The sequence below is a fragment of the Lepidochelys kempii genome, chromosome 14 (genome assembly GCF_965140265.1).
Source record: "Lepidochelys kempii isolate rLepKem1 chromosome 14, rLepKem1.hap2, whole genome shotgun sequence".
NCBI classification, from domain to species: Eukaryota; Metazoa; Chordata; order Testudines; family Cheloniidae; genus Lepidochelys; species Lepidochelys kempii.
The window spans coordinates 31,481,651-31,509,087 of NC_133269.1; the positions used below are offsets into that span (position 1 = coordinate 31,481,651).

General features: G+C 42.6%; 1 protein-coding gene and 1 long non-coding RNA gene across 6 annotated transcripts in view; both read right to left on the bottom strand.

Annotated features, from left to right (window-relative positions):
• Positions 1 to 27,437, bottom strand: part of LOC140898275 (butyrophilin-like protein 2) — a 1,102,357-nt gene that overhangs the window by 156,008 nt on the left and 918,912 nt on the right. The window lies entirely within an intron of this gene.
• LOC140898306 (uncharacterized) lies at positions 3,872 to 12,197 on the bottom strand. The gene is made up of 3 exons (XR_012154957.1): positions 11,916 to 12,197; positions 6,447 to 6,501; positions 3,872 to 4,448 (listed from the first exon to the last, which is right to left on the bottom strand). It is a non-coding gene; the product is annotated as an uncharacterized lncRNA (long non-coding RNA).

The following is a 27,437-nucleotide window of genomic DNA, read 5'->3' on the forward strand; positions in this document are numbered from 1 at the left end:
CACAAGAAAACTTGTATTAAAAGGAAGGGGGAACTCAGCATTAATTTGGAAAAACAGCACAAGAATGATGCAAAAGTATGCAAACCACAAGTCAACACCTCACCGTGGGTTGCCTCAGTTTCCCCCCCTTGCCTCAGTTTGCCCCCTTCCCTCAGTTTCCCCCCCTTGTAGTACAAAAGTCTGAGGGACAAATGACCCTTTATCATACTATTCCTTTCCCCTCCACTGCGCTCTGCTCAGAGTTGGTTGTCCGTAGTCAGTGAAGTCCCAGCATTCAGGGGTGTGTTCATGTGGGTTCACCTCCCACATCTCAAAGGGAAGGTCTAGCAATCCCTCTGTAGTTGCCACTGCCCACTGTCCCTGCTGCCACCTTTGCCACTGCTGGCACTGCTTGCTGCCTCTGTGATAACGTTTTCTGGGGTTCCATCACCTAGCCCTGTTCTTAGTGACTTCACCACGGAGGGGGGAACCTCTCTGCAACTGAAACCTCTGCATTGTCTTTCACTCCAACACTGTCCTCATACCAAGTCAAAGACTTAGCCTCCAGACCCGGTCACCAGTGACTTCAGCTCTAGTCATCACTGAGCAGAAACAAAGACTCTTAAATGAGTATGATCAGCTTTGTCTTTAAACAGAGGGGGAGGTTCAAATGGTGTCTATGACTCTATTTAAAGAGCCTACACCCCCAGGTAGGAACACCTGTCCCCAACCCCACTGTTTTGCTACCTGGTGCAATCGTTAAGCACTCCAATCATTAAGAACTGGGCTAAATAGTGGAACCTCAGAACACAGCACCCTTATCCCCTGCTTAGTGAGTGAGGTTAAATTTAGGTTCAACCAGAGCATGTTAAGTACCTTTACTTATACAATCAGGATAACATTTCTGTGTCCTAGGGAGCCCCTCAATGCTCACTTGCAGAGGATACCCTATAATGCTCATCAGGCCTAGCACATTGCCCCAACTCTCTGTTGTCATCTGTATCTATAACGTGCCATTGAAGGTGTCACATGCAAACTGGTAATATACTGGCCATTAATATTAGCGCATGATGTATGTACCGGAAGTGTATAAAGAATTATAGATGTGTGCTGGAAATATGTTCCTCAAATGTGTTTGGCATGCAGTACCTAAGCACAGCCTGTCCTAGGCAAAGGAATGCTTCACAGGCTTGAGTGTGGCTCCAATGTAAATTCCGTAAGGTGTGACCAAAGACCATGAAAAGCACATTTATGAGCAAGGTTAGACAAAGCCATCAGGCAGTAAGTGGGGGAAGACAACCACTTAACAATGTTGGTGGGGGATGGAGACTGCACCCCTGCACCCACCTCCCCAAGGATGCTTTCCTGCTTCTTGAATAGGGTCAATGGACTTTGGAAGATATAAGTAGAGGGGGAAAGCCATTTGTCATCGTTCCCCTGAGAAGACCAAGAAATGAAGTGTTTTAGGCTCCATGCTGGATTCTGGCTAAAGACTGGCCAGTCATGCTGGAAGAATGACTGTGGTGAGCAAACTACTTTGAATCAAAATCTAAAGTGTAAGTTAGATTTTAGCCGTAGAAGCCTTATTTTTACTTGTTTGTAACCACTTCTATCCCTATTCTTTCTACTTGGTATCTCTTAAATCCAGGTTCTATTGGTAATAAACTTGTTTTACCTTTTACAAAACTATCTCAGTGTTGTATGTTAAACTAAAGGGTAAAATCCTCAGCTAATCTAGCAGGCTGGTGTGTATTCTTTCCCTTTGGAGGCAGCTAACTGGATAACTTCTGGGAGGGTCCAGTGAGAGGGACTGGATACTACCAGGGAGATGGTTTTGGGGTGACTCGGGACTGGAGGGGCAGTTGGTGTGTTGCTGGTTGCTGGAAGCTGCTGGGTGAGGTCATTGTGCTGTGAGCAGGCTACTTGGGCGCTGAGCCGAAGCTGCACAGCACAGAAATAGTCAGGGTTACTGGGCAGGTGGTGACACAAACTCTTACTGGTCTGGGTGAAACCCCAAAGCATCACAATTTTATTACCCCTGCACTCAATACTGAAGTGAATTTTAACCCAAAACTCATCACTCTGGCAAAGCAGGTCTGTCTGGTGAACACCTAGGCAGAGTAGGAGTATCTGCTCCTGAAGTCTTTCCCCAGTTCATCACTAGATGTCAGGGGAGAGCTTGTTCAGGCCCTGCTTATGTAAGGCTACTGGATTTTGTTGGAATTTCATATTACAAATGGATGCATTTCCCATGGGCCTTTTAATTAAGAAAAAAAACCTTGTTATTTATCTCAAAAATGGACACCTGATATTTTTCTGCTCTTTTTCTCTTTACCGATTGAGTCTGACTCACTTCTACCAGTATAGCAAGGCACTCTTTAATTAAAATTTCTGTGGTTTGCTTTAATTATCAGCTATGGACTCCTATTGGCAGAATGATCCCAGGTGTATGCTCTGCTTCCCTTTTTGTTTTTTCTCATTCACATGATTCATATTCAGGGTGTATTTTCCATTTCTTTTGTTGGCGTTAATCTAACAATGATTAAATGCATAATTAATATTTTAAAAGTAGCCGAAATGATTTATGCCACGTGCTCAGTATGCCATTTCCAAACTTGGAACCTGATCCTGGACCATAATATGCCATGGATATTTGAAGTAGAATACCTCAATAAAATCAATGGGAAGTTCTGTGTAACATTCAGTGGCATGATGTGGCTACATGAGAAGTACTGAATACCTGTAACTCCCACTGAAGACAAAACACCTAGTAAGAGGATTTCTAATTATATAAATCAGTGGTCTCCAACCTTTTTACTCACAAGATCACTTTTTGAATTTAAGTGCAACCCAGGATTTACCCCACCCCTGCCCCGCTCACTCCCCTTTGTTTTCCCCCGCCCCCATCCTCACTCACTTTCATTGGGCTGCGGCCAAGCGGCTCAGAGTTTGGGAGGGGGCTCCTGGCTGAGCCTGGGGTAGAGATGCAAGTTCTGGGAGAGAGTTTGGGTGCAGGAGGGGGTGCGGGGTGAAGGTTCTGGGAGGGGGCTCAGGATTAGGGTGTGGGCTCCCACCAGGCAGCACTTACCTCAGACAGCTCCCAGGTGGTGGCACAGGGGGGCTAAGGCAGGTTTCCTGCCTTCCTTGGCCCCACACCACTCCCAGAACCAGCCAGCATGCTCCTGTGTCCCCTGGGGAAGGGTATGTAGCTCCACACGCTGCTTCTGCCTGCAAGCACCACCCCCGCAGCTCCCATTGGCCACAGTTTCAAAATGGAATTATGAGGTTGGGCTGCCCAGGTGGATGGGAAAGAGAAAATCTAGGCATTGTCCGAAAACTAAATGACTACTTTGACTCAGTTTGCAATAAGGATGATAATATAGAACATGAACATGAAGGCAGGATAGCTGATGGAAATGGGCACAGAAATGGCAATGCTCACATCTGAGAGGAGAGAAAAACTTAGTTTAATGCGTTCAAATAAATCACACAATTAACACACAAATTAATGGTGATTTAAAAATTATTTGTGATTAATCGCAGATTTAATCACACTGTCAAACAATATAATACCAATTGAAATGTATTAAATATTTTTGGATGTTTTTCTACATTTTCAAATATGTTGATTTCAATTACAATACAGAAAATAAAGTGTACAGTGCTCACTTTATATTACAATTTAAATGTAAACTTGGGTAAACTTTACATAATACTGTAAACAGTATTGGGTCTATTAAACAATTGGGTCTACAGTATCATGTGTTACAGTTGGGTCTTTTTTTACAGTGCAAATATATGTTTAATAAAAAATAATATAAAGTGAGCACTGTACACTTTGTATTCTGTGTTATAATTGAAATCAATATATTTGAAAATGTAAAAAGCCTCCAAAAATTAAATAGGTGGTATTCTATTATTGTTTAATGCCACGGTTAATCGTGATAGAAAAATTTTAATTGAGTGATTAATTGCAATGTTTTTAATTGCTTGACAGCCCTAAAAAGAACCACTCTGAGCACAAGAATCACACTTTACTTCCAATACTGCAGGCTGGGAACATGCTGCTTTATTCAACTACACACAAAAAGAGTGGGGTAAAACACCCACTAACTCAATAGGAGGTAAGGGAGGGGATAGAGCGTGGCTCCAACCCATAATACTCTGAGTAACCCAGTTAAGTCCTTGATGACCACTTAGCTACATTGCTCACCTTTCAATCTGCAGCCCTGAGTTAGTCTTCTAAAAACCTTGGGAATGTTCTCTTTTACACAAGGTAGTGCCTCTCCATGGCAGCCATGGCCTTCTCTAGGGGCAGAGGCCCACTGCCTCCACTCTCCTGCTCCAGCAGTTTTGCAAATACCCTCCTCTTGAGCTCTCCGGCATTCCTGGCAAAACTGCATCCTCTTGGCTTCAGCTCCTCCAGACTCATCACCCAAGAGCAAAGGCTCTGGCACCCACATGTCACCCTGTAAACGGATATCATTCAATGCCATCTTACGACTCAAACATCACTTAAACCGACTTTAAAAGACAAGGGGGCAGTTTGCTCTAGGACAGTACCTGGAATCCATGTTGGCTGATCACTATTGAAACCTTTAGTATAGACCAGGTCCTTTGGGCCCAAGTCTCTGTCTCTGGATCATAGTCATGGTTTTGGGTTCTGAAAAGCATGGCGGACGTGGACCTGGGGAGTTTATGAAGCATTTCTCCATAGTTCTGGAGCCTCTGGCAGTCTTGGTGCAGCCAATCTAAAGTGATCTGTTAGTAAGTGTTTTAATTTTAAGTACTGCCACCCTGCTTGAGCCTGTTAGAAGATGTTTGGGGGTCATTTGTCTTCATGAACAGGCTAATTTATTTTTCAATAAAAATTTTGAAATGGGGATGTACTAAAAGTGAGGAATTCAAACTTCATCTACATGGTTCTTTCTGGCCCAAAACTGTTGCTCTTCAAAGAAATAGAGGATCATCATCAGAGACAGCAATTGCATGAATGGAGGAGTCAGTTACAGAATTTACCACGTCCCTAGAGATCAAAAGTAAATTGAAATGAACTCACAGAGAGGGGAAAAGTATGAATAGTCCCCATCTGTTAGGCATATGAGCTGCCAGATATCGTACATCTTGCAGGGAGGAGAGCTGTCTCTTGCAATTCCAGTACGTGGAATGTAAAGCTGCCAGGATTTGAGAACCCCCAGTGAGACGGGTGACACAGCAGGATCTGCCACTGGCACCAATTTTAAAAAGTGGAACCAGAGCTTTCAAATTTCTACAGAGCAACAGGAGCTGCACCACACTCTGGTGATTCCTTTAGTGTATGTCCGTACCTTGCTAATATACAGACCTTTATATAATCGAAAACACATAGAAGGTGTTCTGCCTTGATAATGATGTTGTCAAATGTTTCATCAGTTCCCCCAACACAAATACAGAAACAAAGGCACTTAATCTTGCTCATACATCATTCTGATGGTATCAGTTTGGGATGAGGTATTCCCTCAACTCCCCTGCTAGGGTGGTTCACATTCAGCCATTTGAGAATTGATCTACATGTCCCAAAAGTTGAGAGTAAAAGCTTGCAGCAAAAGATGACCCGAGTAAGTGCGTCCCAGTCACTAGACAAGCTTATGTATCCGAGTAGGGCAGACATAACAAATAAGAAGTAAACTTGTTGTAAAACAGAACAACTACTCAGTTCACTGCAGGCTATTTAAAAACATTCTGCTTCTTGGGGCTCTTGGAACAGATTCACTTCCTCACCTTGACAGGGAACTGAGCTGTAAATTTCAGAAAATATTTGAGCCCTCAGTGCTTGACAAGTACCCTTGCTCTTCTGAAGGCTGATCTCTGTTCAACCACATCTTTTGCACAATCTTGAAAAATCATTCTTATGGTCTCCCCCAAACAGTTTTTTTCCCCACAAACTAGCTGTAGTATTTTTATTCTACAGTAAATCTGAGAAAATTGACAATCTATGTGTGAGATTTGGCATTTGAGGTGGGCTTAGGAGTGAGGGACCTATGTGCTCTCTCTACATCAAATTTAAAATCCTCCGGCAGACTGAGCACTTCTGCAAGGAGATGGGAAACAAATTCTTTCTCTCTCTTTCAGATACTCCTATAATGCCCAAATCATTGCAGCAAGACCTCTGCTCAATGTCTGCCACTTTTGATTTAAGAGAAGATTAGTCTGTGAGGCTTCTCTGCATCTGGGCAGAGAGCCCTTGTACCTGAATTTCCACCGTTGATATTCACCCTTCTGTTTCATTCATGCATCCTGTCAGCGCTTCCAGAGAGGAGTCAATTGAAGTAAGTCAGCTGTGCTATGGCTTTGATATCTGATGTGTCTGCCATGCCCACATCAGCCATTTTGCTCGAAGGGGAGAGGGAGATAGAGTCGGGTCTCCCGTTCTCCTTGTCTTTTGGCCACTTGCAAAGCTCACAGCAGTCAAATATTTATTTACTTACATTCCAGATATTTTCATGTACTTGTTCCTTTACTGGGGGTGGTCAGTCGGGGGCCCTAGATGCCAGATGGAAATGCATATTAGTGGATGGCAGACTGTGGAGAGCAATGAATGTGCTCTTCCATACCGACTGGAGCTCCATGAATCCCTTCTAATCCATCCTATTACCCAGGTGCATCACTTCCGGTCTTACAAAAAAGCACTTACTTTGTTTTAAGTGAAGTCCTGTTGCCTACAATCTGTGAAGCACCTTCTCCGGTGTTGACAGATGCTCAGCATCACTTCCAACTATGATGAGGATGTCATCGATCCTCACTACAACATGTGGGTTCAACAAATTTTTACAGCCCTCTGGAAAATTCCAAGTGCTGCTAATATTCCATATGGTAATTGATGGTACTGATATAATCCCTTGAGTGTTTTATAGTGGTACTTTTTTTCTTTTCTTTTCTTTTTCTTTCTTTCTTTTTTCTTTTTACAGTCCTCCTTCAGCCTCATCTTCTGGTAAGCCTGCAACATTTCTAACTTACTAAATATTTCAACCCCCACCTAACACTGCCAGTAAGTCCTCTGTCCTTGGAATGGAGTAATTGTCTAACCTGGAGACCTGATTCACCATGGCTTTATAATCCACACAGTTGTGGATGGTCTTATCTGGTTTAACCCTGGGTGTGATAGGTGTGGCACATTCAGAAATGATGGTGACATGATTCCCTTTCCCCCAGCCTGTCTAACTCAGTCTGTCTTTTCTCTGAGGGCATAAGAAACTGGTTTTGCTTTAAGTAATTTTGGTTTGACCCCATCCTGGACATAAATCCTGACTCTTACTCTATCCAGAGCCTCTGACCCTTCTTTTAAAATAGCTGGGTGAACATTCAAGACTTCCTAGAATGCTGGTGTTTTGTTAGGGTCTCATTTGAAAATTTCCTCCCAGTTCAGATTCAGTTCTTGCAAGCAATCTTTGCCTAACTGATTCTGACTTTCTCCCTAGTTTATTAGGGCTGGTAACCTTTTTCTTTTGGCTCTTATATTTTACAGGGACAAGCACAGAACCTACCACCAGGACAGGTTCCTGGTTTAGGTATGCAGGATCACTCCTGCATTAACTAGAGGTCTCAGTCCTGCTTTACACTGCTGATATGTATATTCATTGATCACACTAGCTGAAGTCCCTTTGTTTATTTCCATTTGTACTCATAGAATCATAGAATCTCAGGGTTGGAAGGGACCACAGGAGGTCATCTAATCCAACCCCCTGCTCAAAGCAGGACCAATCCCCAATTTTTGGCCCAGATCCCTAAATGGCCCTCTCAAGGATTGAACTCAGAACCCTGGGTTTAGCAGGCCACTGCTCAAACCACTGAGCTCTCCCTCCCCAAGGGATACTGACTGACTGTTTACCTCTACCATTACTTCATAAGGACTGACTTTCTTTCCTTTCAGACAATACATAGTATGTACCTCCTCCCCCTTGAGGAAAAGAGTCCTCTGTTTTTGTTCTTTTCCTCTGGACATTTGGAGTCTACCCTCCTGAGTTTGAGATACTGTTTGATAGTCACCTTTGTATTTTCTGACTAAATGTGCAATCTTGAGTTACTAGGCCTTTTTAAATTTACAAACAGATTAAAAATGAGCTTCTCCACAGCAGAAACACCCTTTGGAGCCTGAGTCCCTTTCAGCTTGCTTTGCCTTTTTTATACTCATAGACTTTAAGGCCAGAAGGGACCATCCTGACCATCTAGCCTTACCTCCTGGATATCATAGGCCACAGAACCTCAGTGACATACAACCTCTGGCTGAATAACCAAAGTCCTCAAATCTTGATTTAAAGCCTTCAATTTACAGAGACTCCCCATTTAACTGAGTCAGTTTGAGTTCCCCTGCATTGTAAGTGCAAATCTTGCAAATTTTTCACTGTTTGCTTCCATTGCTGTTACCAGTTCTACTGCTTTGGGACAGATTAAATTCATCTCCACCAGCAATTGTCTTTGAATACTTATACCACAAACAAATCTGTCCCAGAGCATATCCTCTAGGACATTTCTGAAGGAACAATATTCCATTAATCATTTCAGCTCTGCAACATACACAGGTATGCTTTCATCTTGTCTTCTCATCCTACTATGAAACTTGAAACGTTCCACAGTAATGTTTGGCTTTGTGTAGTGCTCTGTTAAGATCTTTTTCAGGTCTCCTAAACTTTTATCTCCTGGTTTCTGAGGCTTTAACAAACTCTTTATGAGAGAGTAGGTTTTACTGCCACAAAATTGAGGAAATCTGCTTTCTTTTTGTCCTATCCTATAATCTCATTTGCAAGAAAATAATAGCCCGGTCTTTCAATATATTTCTGCCAATCCTCATCTTCCACACTAAACTCTTGAGTTTACCATAAGTTCCAATTTTTTGTCTGAGTGGGACTTTATGACTGGGTTACTTGTGGTGGGGGTGACCGGGGCTCAACAGCCCTGAAGGTCTCTTCTGGATCATGTTTTATGTTCCTTAAATCTCATGCTTCAGGTCTTCAGTAGGTCACCTGCGAGGGTCAGGAAGGGATTTTCCCCCAAATGTATACTGAAGGAGGGAGGGAGGGGATGGTTGTTTCCTTTCTCTGAAGCATGAGGGATGTCCACAGCTGGAGATGGGACACTGCACAGGGTGGGCCAGGGCTCTGAGGTGGGGTGGATAATTATTTCTCACATGCTTGGCTGTCTGGTTGGTTCTTGTTCACAGGCACAAGGTCTAACTGATTGCCTTTTGTGGACTGAGAAGGAATTTTCCCCCATATCAAATTGGCAGTTACACTAGCTGATTTTTGCCTCTCTTTTTGCAATATGGGGCATGGGTTGCTTGCCAGGATTATCTGGGAAAATCTCATTTAATCATTTCCCTAACATTTACAGGGACCTGGGGCACTGGTGCACCATGCTCCCTCTGTTCTCTGCCTGTGGCAGACAATAGTTTTGTCTCCTGTGAACTTTAATATTTTCTAATTCCAGTTATTGGGTTTAGTGTGCAGTTTCTGAGTGGTGTTGGAGGTTTATGATCAATTCAGACTGAATGAGTTAGTGGCCCCTTAGGCTTTGACTCTGACAGCTAGAGTTGCTGATGTTTTTTTAAAAAATCAGGTTTTTTTTTAAACTTAGAAAATATCATGAGAATCCCATGCACATCCATGGTGCAAACAAGGCTGCTTGGATAGCAAGGTAGTGCAGTGACCTCAGGAGACATTGGTTCAGTTCCCAGCTCAACCACTGACTTTCTGTGTGATCTTGGGGAAGACACTTAACCTACCCTGGGCCTTAATTCTCCATTGGTAAAATGGAGATAATACCACTCTACCTCATTGCATTGTTGTGACTATAAAATATATTAATTTTGAGGCGCTCAGATACTAGTGATGAGGGCCATGTCAATCAGTGTTAGATTTGTGAGTATTCTGAGTACAAAATGTCCAGAAAAATTAAAACAAGTTACCACATGAACTTATTTTTTCACCTTTGTTCCCCCTACCTCACATGCCAGGCATCATTTGTGTTTGCCATCTCCTACTGTCGCCATAACACAAGCCCCGATCCTGCAAACACTTAGACAAGAACATAACTTTAAGTAGTTCCACGCAGGTCAATGTGCAAACAAATGTTTGCAGGCTTGGGACTTCTCAGGATAGGGGTTTCATCCTAATTTGTTTCATAAAGCATCATGCACTTCTGTTATATATGTAACACACAATCAGTATAACAAAACTTATTTCACAATCACAAAACTCAAAAATAGCTGAAAACCTATTCTGTTCAAACTTAAAAAAAAAAAAAAATCATTTCCGGGCTGAAACTAAGCATGAGAAATTTCAGCCCCAAAGTCATATTTTTAGCATTTTATGAGTACCTCATATGAAGATTTTGGATGGGATATAAATCACAATTAGAGAATTGCTATTAGGAAGGTTATTGTGCAAATTCTGTTGAAGTTAAAAGAAAAAAATAATTCAAGCCAAGCCTATTTATTTAATTTTATCCTTCTCAGCCTCAAGCTTGCAATCATTTATGCATCTGAATAACCCCACTGAAGTCAACAGAATTACTCATGTGAGTAAAATAGTCACATACATCAGAGTCTACTGGATTAGACTCAATACATTCAGATTAAATGTTAGGGCCAACAGCACAAGCTGTTGTTAGCATTATTGTAATAATTGCATCATTTCTTTTTAATCAGGACTAGAAATAGGAAATGTAATGGTGCCATTTTGCATGATCAGAGTTCCATATACCATGTAAATTTTTAGAACATTGCAAGTATCTTGCAAATGCAAAGAAAAAGAACAGTTTACCATCAAATTAGGGAACAAATAGTAGCATATTATAAGTCTTGCTCTACAGCGCAGAACACAACTATGTTCGTCACTATATATTTAAATGTGGCAGATTTACTCTATCATAATTTAATAATTCAGAAGGCGTAAGAAGACACAGCCAATTAGCTGCAGTAATTTGCATTTTTATGCTTCTTCATTATTTTCCAAGTTCTTGTCTGCTATTATAGCACTACAAATACCATCTTTCAAAGGTGAATAGCCAATCTGTTATTTTTTTTTTGAATGGTAATCAGTCCCCTTTAATTATTGAAAGACAAAACAAATTAATAAATTCCAAATAAAATGCTTTGTTTTTTTAAGTTAGTCATGGAACACCCTTTGTCAATGTAGTTTGTTTTCATTTGGTGCAGAGAGCTGTGCCTGTTCTCAAGTGTTCATTAGGGCTGTGATTCATAGGAGTTCTTAAACTCATGCCTAACTTTAATCATGAGAGTAGTCCCACTAAATGCAAGGGGACTACTCACACGCTTTAAGTCAATCATATGTGCAAGTACCTTCTAGATTCAAGGCCTAGGTTTGGACACAAGTATGGGAAGCATTCTCCCTGATGCAAGAATAATTACAAAGAGGAGTTTTGAATTTTCCCAGCCTTATGCAGGAGGAAGAGTGGGATTTAACCCCCTTGCCAAAGATATCGCTACTAAATACTGGATCTCCCACAGGAACTGTGCCACAAGAAGCTCTTTTACAACTGTTCCAGGAACCTTCTTCACAATGGGGATTCTAAGCCACATTAGAGCCAGTGTATAAATTACTACAAACTCTGGTCCCGATCCTGCAAACAGGCACACATTTGCTTAATTTTATGCACATGAAAAATGCCATTGAAGTCAATGAGCCCACTCGTAAGCAGAAAGTTATGTGCATGAGTGTTTGCAGGATTGGGGCCTCTGCCACTAAATTGCAGTGCAAATAGATTATACTATGCAGGCCCCAATCTTCCTCTGCAGGGTACATGTTATGCAAGCCCAAATAGGGAAAGAACAAGTTAAAGAATATTAAGATAAGTGTATTCAAGCTGGCAGGGCCTGATGAAATTCATCCTAGGGTACTTAGGGAAATAGCTGAAGCAATCTTGAAACCATGAGCAATTACCTTCAAGAACTCTCAGAGGACAGATGAGATCTCAGAGGACTGGATAAGGGCAGGTGTATTATCTATTTTAAAAAAAAATGACAACAAAGAAGACACAGGGAATTATAGACCAGTCAGCCTAACTTCGATACCTGGAAAGTCTCTGACATCATTCCACATGACATTTTCATAAGCAAACTAGGGAAATGTGGTCTAGATGAAATTACTATAAGGTAGGGATACATCCGGTTGAAAAAGTAGTTCAAAGAGTAGTTATCTCTCTGGCTGTCACAATGGGAGATGTATCAAGTGGAGTCCCAGAGGGGTCAGTCCTACGTCCCATGCTAGTCAATATTTTCATTAATGACTTGGATAATGAAGTGGAGAGTGTACTTATAAAATCTGTGGAGGATGTCACCTGGGAGGGATTACAAGCACTGTGCAGGACAGGACTAGAATTCAAAATGACCTTAACAGATTAAAGAATGGATCTGAAATTCAAGAAAGACAAATGCAAAGTATTTTACTTAGGAGGGAAAAACTAAATCCACAAATACAAAATGGGGAATAACAAACTGTATGGTAGTACTGCTGAAAAGGAACTGGGAGCTATAGTGGATAACAGGTTGAATGAGTCAACAATGGGATGCAGTTGCAAAAAAGGCTAATATCATTCTGCAATGTATTATCAAGAGTGTCGTAGGTAAGATATGGGCGGTAATTGTCCCGCTCTACTCAGCACTGATGAGGCCTCAGCTGGAGTACTGTGTCCAATTCTGGACTCTGCAATTTAGGAAGGATGTGAACAAATTGAAGAGAGTTCAGAGGAGAGCAACAAAAATGATAAAAGGTTTAGAAAACCTATGAGGAAATGTTAAAAAAACTGGGCCTATTTCATCTTGAGAAAGGAAGACTGAGGTGGGACATTACAAAGAGGACAAAAAGAAAAGGAGTACTTGTGGCACCTTAGAGACTAACCAATTTATTTGAGCATGAGCTTTCGTGAGCTACAGCTCACTTCATCGGATGCATACCGTGGAAATGAAGTGAGCTGTAGCTCACGAAAGCTCATGCTCAAATAAATTGGTTAGTCTCTAAGGTGCCACAAGTACTCCTTTTCTTTTTGCGAATACAGACTAACACGGCTGTTACTCTGAAACAAAGAGGACAGTGATCAACTGTTCTCCATGTCCACTGAAGGTAGGACAAGAAGTAATGGGCTTAATCTGCAGCAAGGGCGATTTAGGTTAGATAGCATGAAAAACTTTCTAAATATAAGGACATTTAAGCTCTGGAATAGGCTTCCAAAGGAGTTTGTAGACTCCCCATCATGGGAAGTTTTTTAAGAACAGGTTGGACAAACACCTGTCAGGGATGGAGCTATACTGGAGATCCAGAACATGATCAGAGATGCCAGAGCTGTTGATGGGCTGCTGGAGATTGAATGTACTGTTTGGACTGTGCTGGGGAATTCGGGATTATGGTTGTGGGACTTTGGTACTAGCCCCACAAAGGGCTATTTATGCTTGGAGTGAGTGGGGGAGTCTGGAAGAAGGAAATTGAAAAAGAGGCCTCTTGCAGGGCCACCGTGAGGCCATGAGGGGTTGTCCCTGGAGGTAACCACCCTATGTTAGTCCCATAAAGTTAACAGATATTAAACCAATAGGGGTCTATAGAAATGTAAGCATTCTGTAAGAATTACTCCAAAATGGTAGTTTTCAACTTTTTTCATTTGCGGAACCCCTAAAACTATTCACATGGAGGTGCAAACCCCTTTGGAAATCTTAGACATAGTCTGTGGACCCCCGGGGGTCCACAGATCACAAGTTGAAAACCACTGCTCTAAAAAACTATAGAATTCACATCCTTCCTATGTGTTTTCGAAACCAAACAGTACAATTTTGTAACAGGGACATCATTCTCCATTATGTTCTCCAGAATGGTTCAAGAAACTATAGAAAGCTTATCATTTGCTATTCAATTCTTTTGGATATTTCCACAATGGTAAACTGTGGTGGTACACAACCCATTCCTCACTACCACTCAGTAATCTTGTGGGGTGGGGTTCATTAAACTGAAGTATACAGAGTACATAGAACAACCCTGATTTTCTGGCAGCAAATTAGGGTTCAAGAGTGGGAATGATTTCTGTAATTGTACTGAAGCAGCTATAGAAACTGCACTTTGTCAGAAGTGAAAGACTGAAAATAAGAGCTTCTTGGTGTGCTGTTTTTTTTAAACCAGTGTGGAAGTATAACATTGTATAAGGGGACATGCTGGATACATTGTATATGAGAGGGCATGCCAAAACATGTTACAAAGTATCTGAGGGAGCACACGTAGGGACAGTTAGCTTTTGAATGGAGAAGCAATTAAGATAGAGCCAGCACGTCTAAGAAGCAGGCATCAGAATGGAAGGTGTGAAGGGCAATTAGTTAAGTTAACTGGAAGCTGTTAAAGGAGATTGTTAAGGGTGGCAGGTAATTGAAGATACGTGACTGGTCTCAAGGATCTCGAAGGGTGGTGACTAAAATCTTTTTCTTCTTTTGTCTGTAACTTCTCTGTAACTTGTTCTCCAAAAAACTGTATAAATTTAAAGACACAAGCCCCACTCGGGGGGCTCACTTCTAAATGTATTAGCAGAGCAGCTTTGCTAATAAAACAGAGTGGTCTGATAAATTGTGAGTCTGAGTCAAACTTTGACACCAGTCTCCCTCTTTTTTTTCTTTTTTTTTAAGCGCTGTGTGGAGTCTGGGTGTGAAGACGAGGTTTTGAGTCTTTCTTGGTAAAGACGGGGACACAGCTGAATCAGGTATAATAGCCACAACCCAGCAACCCCTGAGAATAGCAAGAAAAATTGTCGTAGCAGGAGAAACAGAAATGGCTTGATGTTAACAAATGCCAATAAGTAGAGACATCACCTGACGTCAAAAATACCCAGAAGACTAAAGAATGGCTATTGAAAATAGTCCATTCTGCAAGAAAAGCAGTATTTCCACTGCTATATGTTGACTGGGGTGAGATTTTGTGCTGCGCTATTAGGAGTACCAATAGCCATGCCCCTGGCTTGCCCCCTACACCAGGGTCTGCAAAGGCGTTCTCAGGACAACCTGAGGCTGCACCAGGGCAGTCCTCCCACAGCTGGATCAGAGGTTCTTAGAACCCCATTTACTCTACTCTGGACCCTTTACCCAATGTACAGGGACCAGGGTAATAATCTTTCTTCAGGAATGCTATCTCCACTATACAGACACTAGTAGTCACATCATTGTTCAGGCAGAGTTCTGTTTGGCACCTCAATCAGAGAATTCCACCTCTTTGTTATGTCTGAGAAACCATACATTACCCTCCCCACATTTACAGCACTTAGTCTTCGAGGGAAGAATTAATTTTCTGAGAATTCACAAATTTGTTAATTAGCCTATAAATCAAACTTAATTACAAACTGGGCCCTTTAAGAAATTGACCCTGTGTTGCAGTCTTTGTATAAAATGATCTCAACAATGGAATAATGTGGACTTAATTTTTCAACTTAATTAAAATTAATTCATAAATTCATAGATTTTTTTAAGCCCAAAGGAAACACTGTGATTGTCTAATCTGACCTCCTGTACAAGCAGCTCTGGGACTCACCTGAATTAATTCCTGTCCCGTGCCCAATAGCTGCGGTTGAACTAGGGCATATATTTCCAAAAAAAAAAAAAATCCAATTTTGATTTTAAAATTTCTGGTGATGAAGAATCCACAACAAACCTTTGTAAGGTGTTCCATGGGTAAATTATCCTCACTGTTAAAAATACGAGCCTTATGTTTTTTGAATTTACCCAGCTTCAACTTCCAGTCATTGTATCTTCATATTCCTTTGTCTGCTAAACTAAAGAGCCCTTTACTGTCAAATTTCTTTTCTTCATCAAGGTACCTATTCATTTCAAAGGTTCACATGGACTATAAAAGACAGAGAGACAAGGTGGATGAGGTAGTATCTTTTATTGGACCAACTTCTGTTCATGAGAGAGTCAAGCTTTTAAGCTGAAGAACAGCTCTATGCAAGGTTGAAAGCTTGTCTCTCTCACCAATAGAAGTCCATGCATCCACCTTGTCTCTCTAATATCCTGGGCTACAACAACACTGCACATAAAAGAGGGGGGCAGAAAACCCCACACAGTCTCTCTTTCACCTAAAACAACACATCTTTGGGCCTCTGGGAGAGATCCTGACCAAGGAAAGGGACAGTCATAATCTTGCCTGGAAGACTGTGACTGAGAAAGTCCCTCTTGAACAAAACCTTGAACCAAAACTTGCTAGATTGTTTTAGACTTCTAGATGCATGTTTTTACTTCTATTTGCTTAAAACCACTTCTAATTTTCTCTCTTATTTGTGAGTTACTTTAAATACTGTGAATTAATTTAAATCCTATCATCTTTTGTTTTGTTTGTTTGTTTGTTTTTTAATCTAGACCAATCCAGTGCTGTGTTTAAACTGAACTGTTTGGCAACTCCAGTTAAAGTAGCAAATTGTTGAATAATTACTTTGTACAAGAGCAATGAACCTTAATATCTGAACTGTTCAGGAGAGGGTTGGACATTGCAGAGCACATGTTTTGGGGAAAATTCAGGACTGGGTATATGGTAGGGTCACCCTGCAAGTAGTAACCAAGGCTGGTGGAAGCCAGAGTGTGGCTGGCATGTTACTGAGAGGCTGTTGGGGTCAGAGATACTAGACCAGGGCTGAAGCAACAAAGAAACACTCAGGGTGTGTCCTGCATGCTGGTAGGCTAGTTGAGAGCAGCCCAGTGGGGGAGCTACAACAGCAAAGCATTGTGAGGGACCCAAGGCTGCAGGGCAGGCAGTGACACAACCCTTCTCTGGTCTGGACTGCACCCTGGAATGTGACTGTATGTCTCTCAGATTAGTCTCCCAAGATATTGCAGATGCTTTTCCTATATACTATAGGTAGGCTTATCAGCTCCTTAAGCACATTCTTTTGTGTGATCAGGTAGGTAGATCACATTCTCTTGCATGATAAGGTGTGACCCCTTCACTTTCTCTTTGAGTTAAATAGATTGAGCTGCTCAAGTCTCTCACTATAAGGTATGTTTTCCAATTTTTTAATCATTCTCATGGCTCTTCTCTGAACCCTTTCCAGTTTATCAACACCCTTCGTGAATTGAGTACACCAGAACTGGACACAGTATTCCAGTAGTGGTTGCACCAATGCTAAATACAAAGGTAATATAACCTACTTACTCTTGCTTGATGTTCCTTTGTTTAGACAGCTAAGGATAAGATTAGCCCAATTAGCCACAGCATTACACTGGGCGCTCATGTTCAGCTGATTATCCACCATGATCCGCAAATCTTTTTCAGAGTAACTGCTTCCCACATTAGAGTCCCCCATCCTATAAGTATTCCCTATGTTCTGTGTTTTTAACTGTTTGGGGGGCTGTTGTTTGTGTGACATCTCTAAGAAATACTTTAGGTTAATCTTTCCCCCTGAATGGATAATTCCAGAGTCTTCTCTAAAAAAGGTCAGTGTGACACCACCAGGCCAGCTCAGGTCAAAGCCATAGGCCAATTCACTTCTGTGTGAATATCAAAGAAATGTTAAGTGTACTAATTCATTTGAGTATTAATCTAGTTCAAAGGAAATGTGAATGATATTGTCTTCTCATCTGTAACCTGTTCTCTGCTATCTCATACATAATGCATATTGTTAGGTAATAGCATGTAACCATCCATTAGTTCTCATGAACTTTACACATCAAGTAAATTCTCATCTTGATGCTAACACACACTTTTGATCTAGGTCAATTAAGTACAGGGACATACATAATGTAATATCTCTGTGATTTAATTGCCCATCAGACAGGATTGGAGCCTTGGAACAGGAAATGAAGAAGCATGCTGACTTCAAAGCATGGGTCATTGCATTCGACAATGGAAATCTTCAGGCTCAGTCTGCATTTAGTCAACAAAGGAAAAATGCATGCTGTGATGAAAACACTTGGATGATTGCTTTTTGTGGAAAGAAGCTGTAAATACTGATTCCAGGGAATGATCCTGTATCTCTGAACTGTTTTAGATTCAAAGAGGGTAGAATACTGAGTGAGTGGAAGGAGGTCCCCAAAGTGATTTTGGGTATCCCTGAGAGACTTTTGGAAAACTAGCAGACTACTACATCTCTGCTATCATCTTGGAATTATAAACTTTGACTCACCTGTTAATGTATTTTACCTGCTTAAACCTCTCAATAAGTCTCAGTTCTTTTTCTTAGCTAATAAATCTTTAGTTTACTAGTGAATTTACTTCAGCTTTGTCTTTGGTGAGATCCAGAGTACAAATTTGACCAGAGTAAGTAACTGACCGTTTGTGGTTGGGAGTAACCTAATGTGATGTGATATTTGGTATAGTGACCAATATCACAAAGCCCAGTTTGTCTGGGTGCCAAGAAGGGCTGGAGATCCTAAGGGGACTGTCTTTGACTCCATGGTAAGACTGATAACAGAGATCCAGGAGTGCATGTTCGTTACTGGTTTGGTGAAATCTAATTATAGAATATACCACCAGTTTAGGGTGTCTGCCCTGTTTTCTGGCATCTGACCTGAATTTGGCATTCACAGTTGTGAGCTATTCCAGACAGAAAGACAGTGAGAACATCAGGATTAAATTCATTAAAGAGATTTGTATCCAAAATGTGAACCTGCCCCACACATTTTGCCATGTAGCCCTGGAGAGAAGCGGGGTTAACATGGCTTCCAAGTCCTTTCCCAGCATGTGAAGTGTGTGTGGGAGTGAGAAAGAGCCATGTACCTGCTCAAGGTACTTCTGACATCCTAGAGGGGAAAAAGAGAGAAAAATAATCTGAGACCCACTTGAAACACACTGAGGATTGCAGGGAAGGGATTTTGCAAATCTTGAAAAAAGAAGCTCTGGTCTGGCCCCAGAACCATGGATTATCTCAGCTAATGGGGCTTTTCCATCTCTCATATCTATATATCTCTAATTCGTCATAGAAAAATTGTAATGCACATTTCAGGAATTCACTGACAGCTGGACTCCAGTGCCCACAATTTGGGAATGGTCCTGTCCCTGTGGTGGGATCTGGGGTATTTCTTACTCTGTCTCACCTGCAGGAATTTGCTTACTGGCTTCAGATACTTCCCCTCCATCTCACTGATCAGCTCACTGAGATGGGAAATCTCCTCAGAGAGTTTAGTAACATTTTCATTCTGTATCTTCACAATCTCCTTGTCCTGTTTTTCCAGCTCAGCCAGCAGGAGTCGCTCTTTTTCCTCCAGGAACTGCCGCAGTTTCTGAAATTCAGATAAAATCTTCTGCCTCTCTGTTTCTGTCTGTTTCTGTAAGAAAATAGGGAAAGGGCTTGTTTGGGATGTGAATGGAGCCTGGGGTCCTTTCATGGAGTGCTGAGTGTGCAGGAGGGAGAATTTCTTTGCACATTCTAAGACATCTAACACTTGCCTGTGACCTGTGATTAGTAGAAAGAGGATTTTCTCACACCTTCCCATTTGGCCCCTATATCTCTTAAAGGGATATTCTCATGTCTGACATGGTTAGGATATCGTGTTACCAGGGGCCTTTAAAAATGCAGATCCAAGGCCGCCGGAGGCAAGATTTAGCACTAGATCTGAGTGACATTTTTTGCACTAAACTTTTTTGGAGGGAAAAGGCAGATTCATTGACTCTGAAATATTTAATGAATTCTTCTCAATGTCACCCACCTTTTTTGGATGGATAAATAAAGAAATAAATAAGCAGATCAATAAAGAAATCATTTAAAAAATCAAGAAAATGTTTTGATTATTCCATTTGAAATTAGTTTTTGCTTCAAAAAGTCCTTCTTCATGGTCAAAATTGAAGCAAAACACTCTGCCCAAGAAAAAATGGAACACTGATTTGCTAAATGTTTTAAAATTATTTTTGGTTTGACCATTTTTTCCCCAATTTCCAGTCAATGAAAAGTCCTGTTGTTTACTCAGCTCTACACAGAACTACGTTGACACAGATGTATGGAAAGAAAAAATGAATCAATTGAACAAAAGGTGCAGACAGGTACAGAACTGTGCATTGGATACATTCAGATCATTTTGGCAAGATTTTCGTCAAAGCCACAAAAGGTGGACAAGAATTCATTACCAGAAATGAAAGCTTAGAATCTGAAGATGGAGAAGAGGATTGTTCAGGCCATCTGTATGGAGGTGAGTGCACACATACACACAGAGCATCCGTGGTAACGGAGTAGTAGATAAAAGCCAACATTTCCTAAGGCCACAAGGGAATCTGCCTACAAACCAACCTCACATCCCATGTCAATGCAGGTTAATAACAGGAACCTACCAGATACTCCTGGCTTTTCTTCTCTCTATTCAATTTAAATCCCTGGAAATTTTCTCTCTCTTCCTTCAGAATCTTCAAATAGAGCTGGATTTTATCCTGAATCAACAGAAATGATTTGGGTGGTTTGATTTTTATTTTTAGGGGTGAGAGTGCATCTCAGTTTAACCCCTCATGGAAATTCAGACTCCCAAGGAGAAACTTCATCTCCTTACTGGCTTGGAGGGAGGGATAGCTCAGTGGTTTGAGCTTTGGCCTGCTAAACCCAGGGTTGTGACTTCAATCCTTGAGGGGGCCATTTAGGGATATGGGGCAAAAATTGGGGATTGGTCCTGCTTTGAGCAGGGGGTTGGACTAGATGAGCTCCTGAGGTCCCTTCCAACCCTAATATTCTATGATTCAGACTTTTCTCAAAGAGTCTTCCCCTTCTAACAGACTTCATCGCTGCTAGGGCCACAACAGCATGGTCTCATGGTTCAGGCACTGGTGTGGGCCTTGAAAGACTTTGGTCCTATTGCCCACCCAGTCGCTCTCCTGCTGGGTGACCTTAGGCAATTAATTTCCCCACTCTGACCCTCCATTTCCCATCCCACTCTGCATTTTTCTTCTCAGATTAGCCTATACATTAGAATATCCCTGCTCAGAGCCGGGATTGTCCCTCACACTGTTTTGTGCAGGTTCCAGCAAAATCAAGGTCAAATCTCATCTGGGGTCTGTAGTGGCTACTGGGATGCAAATAACAACAATGATGATAAATGCTAAGATACAAATCAGCAATGACAACATCAGCTTTTTAACTTGATATTCTCCAGTCTGAAGGCAACAGTCTCACATAGACAGGCCTGCAGGTGATTTAAACCTCACTAATCATTTAACAGCTTCTGTTCCATAGAGAGTTCCCTTAGTTCACCAGTGGGAGCTGGGTTTGAAAAGGATTCTGCTTCTCAGGTAAAACTTTCCCCCATTAGAAATTTTTCAAGTCTTAATTGTTTGCCCTTCCTGCCACCCAGCTGTCTCATTTATTGTTGATAGCATCTCCCATACAATGAAGGCCTTACAGAGTTGAACAATGCAGTCACACCTCTGACAGGCAACTTCCACCTGTCATAAAAATCCAAAGCTGTTACTCATTGAACTTGACAGCAATTCCCTACCTTGTACTCCTGGTTATCCTCCTTTATGGGAACCACAGTGTGAGCTCGGTGAGTCCAGGACAGATGGCAAACCACACAGATGGGGGTTTGATTAGGGGTCTAGAACACATGACTTATGAGGAGAGGCTGAGGGAGCTGGGATTGTTTAGCCTGCAGAAGAGAAGAATGAGGGGGGATTTGATAGCTGCTTTCAACTACCTGAAAGGGGGTTCCAAAGAGGATGGCTCTAGACTGTTCTCAATGGTAGCAGATGACAGAACGAGGAGTAATGGTCTCAAGTCGCAGTGGGGGAGGTTTAGATTGGATATTAGGAAAAACTTTTTCACTAAGAGGGTGGTGAAACACTGGAATGCGTTACTTAGGGAGGTGGTAGAATCTCCTTCCTTAGAGGTTTTTAAGGTCAGGCTTGACAAAGCCCTGGCTGGGATGATTTAACTGGGAATTGGTCCTGCTTCGAGCAGGGGGTTGGACTAGATGACCTTCTGGGGTCCCTTCCAACCCTGATATTCTATGATTCTATGATCCTCTTCACAGAACAGTGTCAGAGCCTTCTGGCGTTCCACACACACTCCTGATCCCTTCGCTGCCTGGAAACTCAGCCATTTGGCTATTTCTAGGACATTCGCCAGCTGCCTGTTTGGCCTGAGGTTTCTCTGTTGCACAGCTTGTCTGCCCTTAGGGCAGGTGATGCCTGTGTCTGATTCTCCCCAGCACTGGCTGATGCAGGCTCGGCAGAAATTATGCCCACACTCCAGAGTGACAGGTTCTGTGAAATACTCCAGACAGATGGGACAAGTAGCTTCATCCTGGAGACTTTCCACAAAGCTCCCTGCAGCCATGGCTCCCTCTGGACAGTGTAACAGGGTAAGGTTCACTTTCCTGAGCTCAGAAACAAGCCCCACCTGTAGCAGCACCTGGGTGTTTCCCTTCCTGGAACTGACTCCTGCTATTTGCTGAGCTGGAACAAGCCCCCTGGTGACATTACAACCCTGGAGGCTCTTGTGAAAACAATACCACTAGGCTAGGCTGTGGTCCTGCAACCAGCCCCCTCTTCCTGGCAGCCAGGTCCAGGCAGTGAGACAGGAGGTGAGCCATCACTTCCCCAGCCAGGCTCTGTACACAAAGGCAGCAAACCAGAGTAGCCACCCTCAAACGTGAGAAGCATCTCTGTCCTGCCCCCTCTGCTCCACATTTGGGCCTGGCTGCCAGGGAGAGAGGCTGAGTGAGCCAGAAAAATGCCAGGGGGAGGTGCAGCAGGAGAAGGAAAGGTCTCCCACACCCAGTCAGTAACTTTGGCAGGGAGAGCATGGCAGCACTGGGCTAAGGGTGGGAGGGTTGCTGGGGAAGGCACTGGGAAAAGGTTCCCTCTGCTCAGCCTGAGTTAGGGTCATTGCCCGCTGTGAGAGGTTGTCACTCCCCGGGGTGTAGTCTGGGAGTGGTTGGAACTGCTGTGCCTCCTAACAATTCAGCTGAGTTGTCCTTTCTCACACTGCTCTACTGGTGATACACAGCCAGCCGCTCCAGGCCCTGTTATCACCCAACATGACAGCAGGTGACGCCACACACCTAACTGAGTTACCTCAGTGCTTTACCTAAGCCACTCAAGGACAAACAGGAGACAACCTCCATTTTCCCAGCTCCCCAGCCTTGCTCCCCTATTGGAGTATGAGCCCAGAATTATACCATCTTGCACTGCACAGGATGTGTACAATGCAAGCTCATTAATTAATTCTCTCCCCCCTCGATGTGGGGAAGATGTGCAACAGCCTTTGTTTACCAAGCAGAGATTTTCCCAAACACCTCACTTAAAGACACACTAGTAAAGGTTTAACATCCCTGTGGTGGGGAAAACACTACAGCAGCCCAACACCATAGCATTTAATTTCAGAAAGGGGAACGACACAAAAATGAGGAGGTTAGTGAAACAGAAATTAAAAGGTACAGCGCCAAAAGTGAAATCCCTGCAACCTGCATGGAAACATTTTAAAGACACCATAATGGAGGCTCAACTTAAATGTATACCCCAAATTAAAAAACATAGTAAGAGAACCAGAAAAGTGTCACTTGTGGCTGAACAACAAAGTAAAAGAAGCAGTGAAAGGCAAAAAGGCATCCTTTAAAAAGTGGAAGTTAAATCCTAATGAGGAGAATAGAAAAGAGCATAAACTCTGACAAACGAAGCATAAAAACATAATTAGAAAGGCCAAAAAAGAATTTGAAGAACAGCCAGCCAAAGAGTCAAAAACTAAGAGCAAAAAAATTTTTAAGGACATCCGAAGCAGGAACCCTGCTAAACAACCAGTGGGGCCATTGGACAATCAAGATGCTAAAGGAGCACTCAAGGATGATGAGGCCATTGCGGAGAAACTAAATGAATTCTTTGCATCAGTCTTCATGGCTGAGAATGTGAGGGGGATTCCCAAACCAGAGCCATACTTTTTAGGGGTCTAAATTAGCTGTTACCACTCAAGAAAGAATTCTTGGAGTCATTGTGGATAGTTCTCTGAAAACATCCACTCAATGTGCAGTGGCAGTCAAAAAATCAAACAGAATGTTGGGAATCATTAAGAAAGGGATAGATAAAAAGACACAAAATATCATATTGCCTCTATATAAATCCATGGTATGCCCACATCTTGAATACTGTGCGCAGATGTGGTCGCCCCATCTCAAAAAAGATATATTGGAATTGGAAAAGCTTCAGAAAATGGCAATAAACATGACTAGGGGTATGGAACAGCTTCCATATGAGGAGAAATTAATAAGACTGGGACTTTTCAGCTTGGGAAAGAGACAACTAAGGGGGGATACGATAGAGGTCTATAAAATCAGGACTGGTGTGGAGAAAGTAAATAAGGACTTTATTCCATGGATTCACCAAGGGAAGGTCATGCTTGACTAATCTAATCGCCTTCTATGATGAGATTACTGGTTCTGTGGATGAAGGGAAAGCAGTGGATGTATTGTATCTTGACTTTAGCAAAGATTTTGACACTGTCTCCCACGGTATTCTTGACAGCAAGTTAAAGAAGTACGGGCTGGATGAATGCACTATAAGGTGGGTAGAAAGTTGGCTAGATTGTCAGGCTCAACGGGTAGTGATCAATGGCTCCATGTCTAGTTGGCAGCCGATGTCAAGTGGAGTGCCCCAGGGGTCGGTCCGGGGGCTGGTTTTGTTCAATATCTTCATAAATGATCTGGAGGATGGTGTGGATTGCACTCTCAGCAAATTTGCGGATGATACTAAACTGGGAGGAGTGGTAGATACGCTGGAGGGCAGGGATAGGATACAGAGGGACCTAGACAAATTGGAGGATTGGGCCAAAAGAAATCTGATGAGGTTCAATAAGGATAAGTGCAGGGTCCTGCACTTAGGACGGAAGAACCCAATGCCCCGCTACAGACTAGGGACCGAATGGCTAGGCAGCAGTTCTGCGGAAAAGGACCTAGGGGTGACAGTGGACGAGAAGCTGGATATGAGTCAGCAGTGTGCCCTTGTTGCCAAGAAGGCCAATGGCATTTTGGGATGTATAAGTAGGGGCATAGCGAGCAGATCGAGGGACGTGGCGTCCCCCTCTATTCGACATTGTTGAGGCGTCATCTGGAGTACTCTGTCCAGTTTTGAGCCCCACACTACAAGAAGGATGTGGATAAATTGGAAAGAGTCCAGCGAAGGGCAACAAAAATGATTAGGGGTCTGGAACACATGACTTATGAGGAGAGGCTGAGGGAACTGGGATTGTTTAGTCTGCGGAAGAGAAGAATGAGGGGGGATTTGATAGCTGCTTTCAACTACCTGAGAGGTGGTTCCAGAGAGGATGGTTCTAGACTATTCTCAGTGGTGGAAGAGGACAGGACAAGGAGTAATGGTCTCAAGTTGCAGTGGGGGAGGTTTATGTTGGATATTAGGAAAAACTTTTTCACTAAGAGGGTGGTGAAACACTGGAATGCGTTGGCTAGGGAGGTGGTGGAATCTCCTTCCTTAGACGTTTTTAAGGTCAGGCTTGACAAAGCCCTGGCTGGGATGATTTAATTGGGGATGGGTCCTGCTTTTGAGCAGGGGTGTTAGGGGGCTTACTCCTTCACCCACTTACTTCCCTGGTCCTTCTCGCATGAACAGAGAGCAACAATACCCGAAGTCCAAAGGTGCAAACAGTTCGATGTTTATTGGAGTGAACTTCCAGCAAGCATGATTCCAGTTTCCTTCCTTAGTATCCTCCTTCCCAGCTCTGACACCACAGAGCCTTACACCTGTGTCCCTGTTTCCATTCCTACCCTTAGCCAAACATGATTCCAACTTCCTTACTCCCATTCCCTGTTCCCATTTCCCCCTTTAGCAAAACATGATTCCAATTTTCTTACCCCCATTCCCTGTTCCCATCCCCCTTACCCCCATGCCCACGCCCACCCCCACCCCCACCCACTCACTTCCTCATTGACTACAGATTATATAGTAAAACTTGAGTTCTGCTTAGCTATACCTTAACCAATCATTTTCCTGAAATTTAACTAACCAATCCTAACATATTGTAACATGATTATATAACCAATTATATCCCACCACCTTAATTAGTTTACACCCAGCAAAATTAATTATACAGAAGACAGGAACAATCACAGAACCAGACAGAGATTATACAGATAAACAATAGCAAAGTTGAAACTATAATGACAAGAGAATACAGAAGTGAGGGTTTCACATCCCAGCTATTGATAAGTGAGTTCTTGCCAGACAGGATGCTATCAAACTAAGTTTCCTTTTACATTTTCTAGGCACTTCCCTTTCTCTGGAGGTGATAGGAATACAATCCTGTCCTGATAGTGCCTAACAGCCCAATTGCACCTTATTTCAATGTGACTAGTTTGGAATGTGAGGATGTGACCGTTCGTTTCCCAGCTTATGGCTGCCTCTGCTGCTTGGCCAAAGGCCTGAGCCTAAGCACAGGGCCACAAACTGTCACAGTAAGAGAAGGCCCTGACACTGGCAGACAGTGATTTCTTTCTTTTATACCTCTAGAACTAGCCAAGCGATAAGAATACACCTAAATTCTTAAAGTACAGGCCTTTGCAGACAGGCCTGAATATCTATATCCTAACACTCCACCCCTTTTTTTTCTTTTTCTTTTGGGATCCTCCTGCCCAGGTATCCCTGGAAAAGCATAGGACATATGGCGACACATTTCCTGATAGGGCATGGCATCAAGGTGGAAGGTGTCGATATTCCATTTGTCCCACTGCCCCTTGTGTAGTATAGTGCCCTGCACCTTCTCTCATACGGGCATACCACACCTATTCCAATTAGTGTTCCAGACTTCCCATTAGAGTGGGCCTGAGAAGGTTGGGTCCGGGTTGTCTAGTACACTGCAGGGTTTGGAGGGCTTATTACATTACTTATACGTTATCTCCCTATGCAACGTAACACAAGTACAGTTAACAATTCAAAATCCACAGCAACACTGAGTCCTGACCACTGCAGTATGGTCCAACATCCGAGACACCCCCAAAACACTGCCTCTCCTCCTTCAACGGGGTCACGATCTTATGTGTCCAGTTGCTGGCAGTTGCAACAAGCTGCCCCTGTAGGTTTTGCTTGCTTTTGTCCATATCATAAGTCCATTGAATGTTCACAGAGAAATGGGATATTGTCCAAACCAGCTTGACCACTTGGTATGGAATCAGGCAGTAGGCACTGGCTTATTTACAGCAATAAGATTCACAGATCCATTTGTGCACCAAAGTCCATATAGCAGAATGTAGATGTGTGTAGTTTGGTTATGAGCTGGTGTAATTGTGCCCCCAGTAATATGTACATTCCCAGCAAAACACCTTATACACAGTACACCCAGTTGTCCACCCCTTGCATAGGCCATTGATCCTGCTCCTCTATAGACATAGGAGAGGGGCACATCCAAACATCTTCTATTGATTTACACTAGATGACCTCCTGAGGTCCCTTCCAACCCTGATATTCTATGATTCTAAGTGTTTACTTATTCTCATAACACAAGAACTAGGGGTCACCAAAAGAAATTAATAA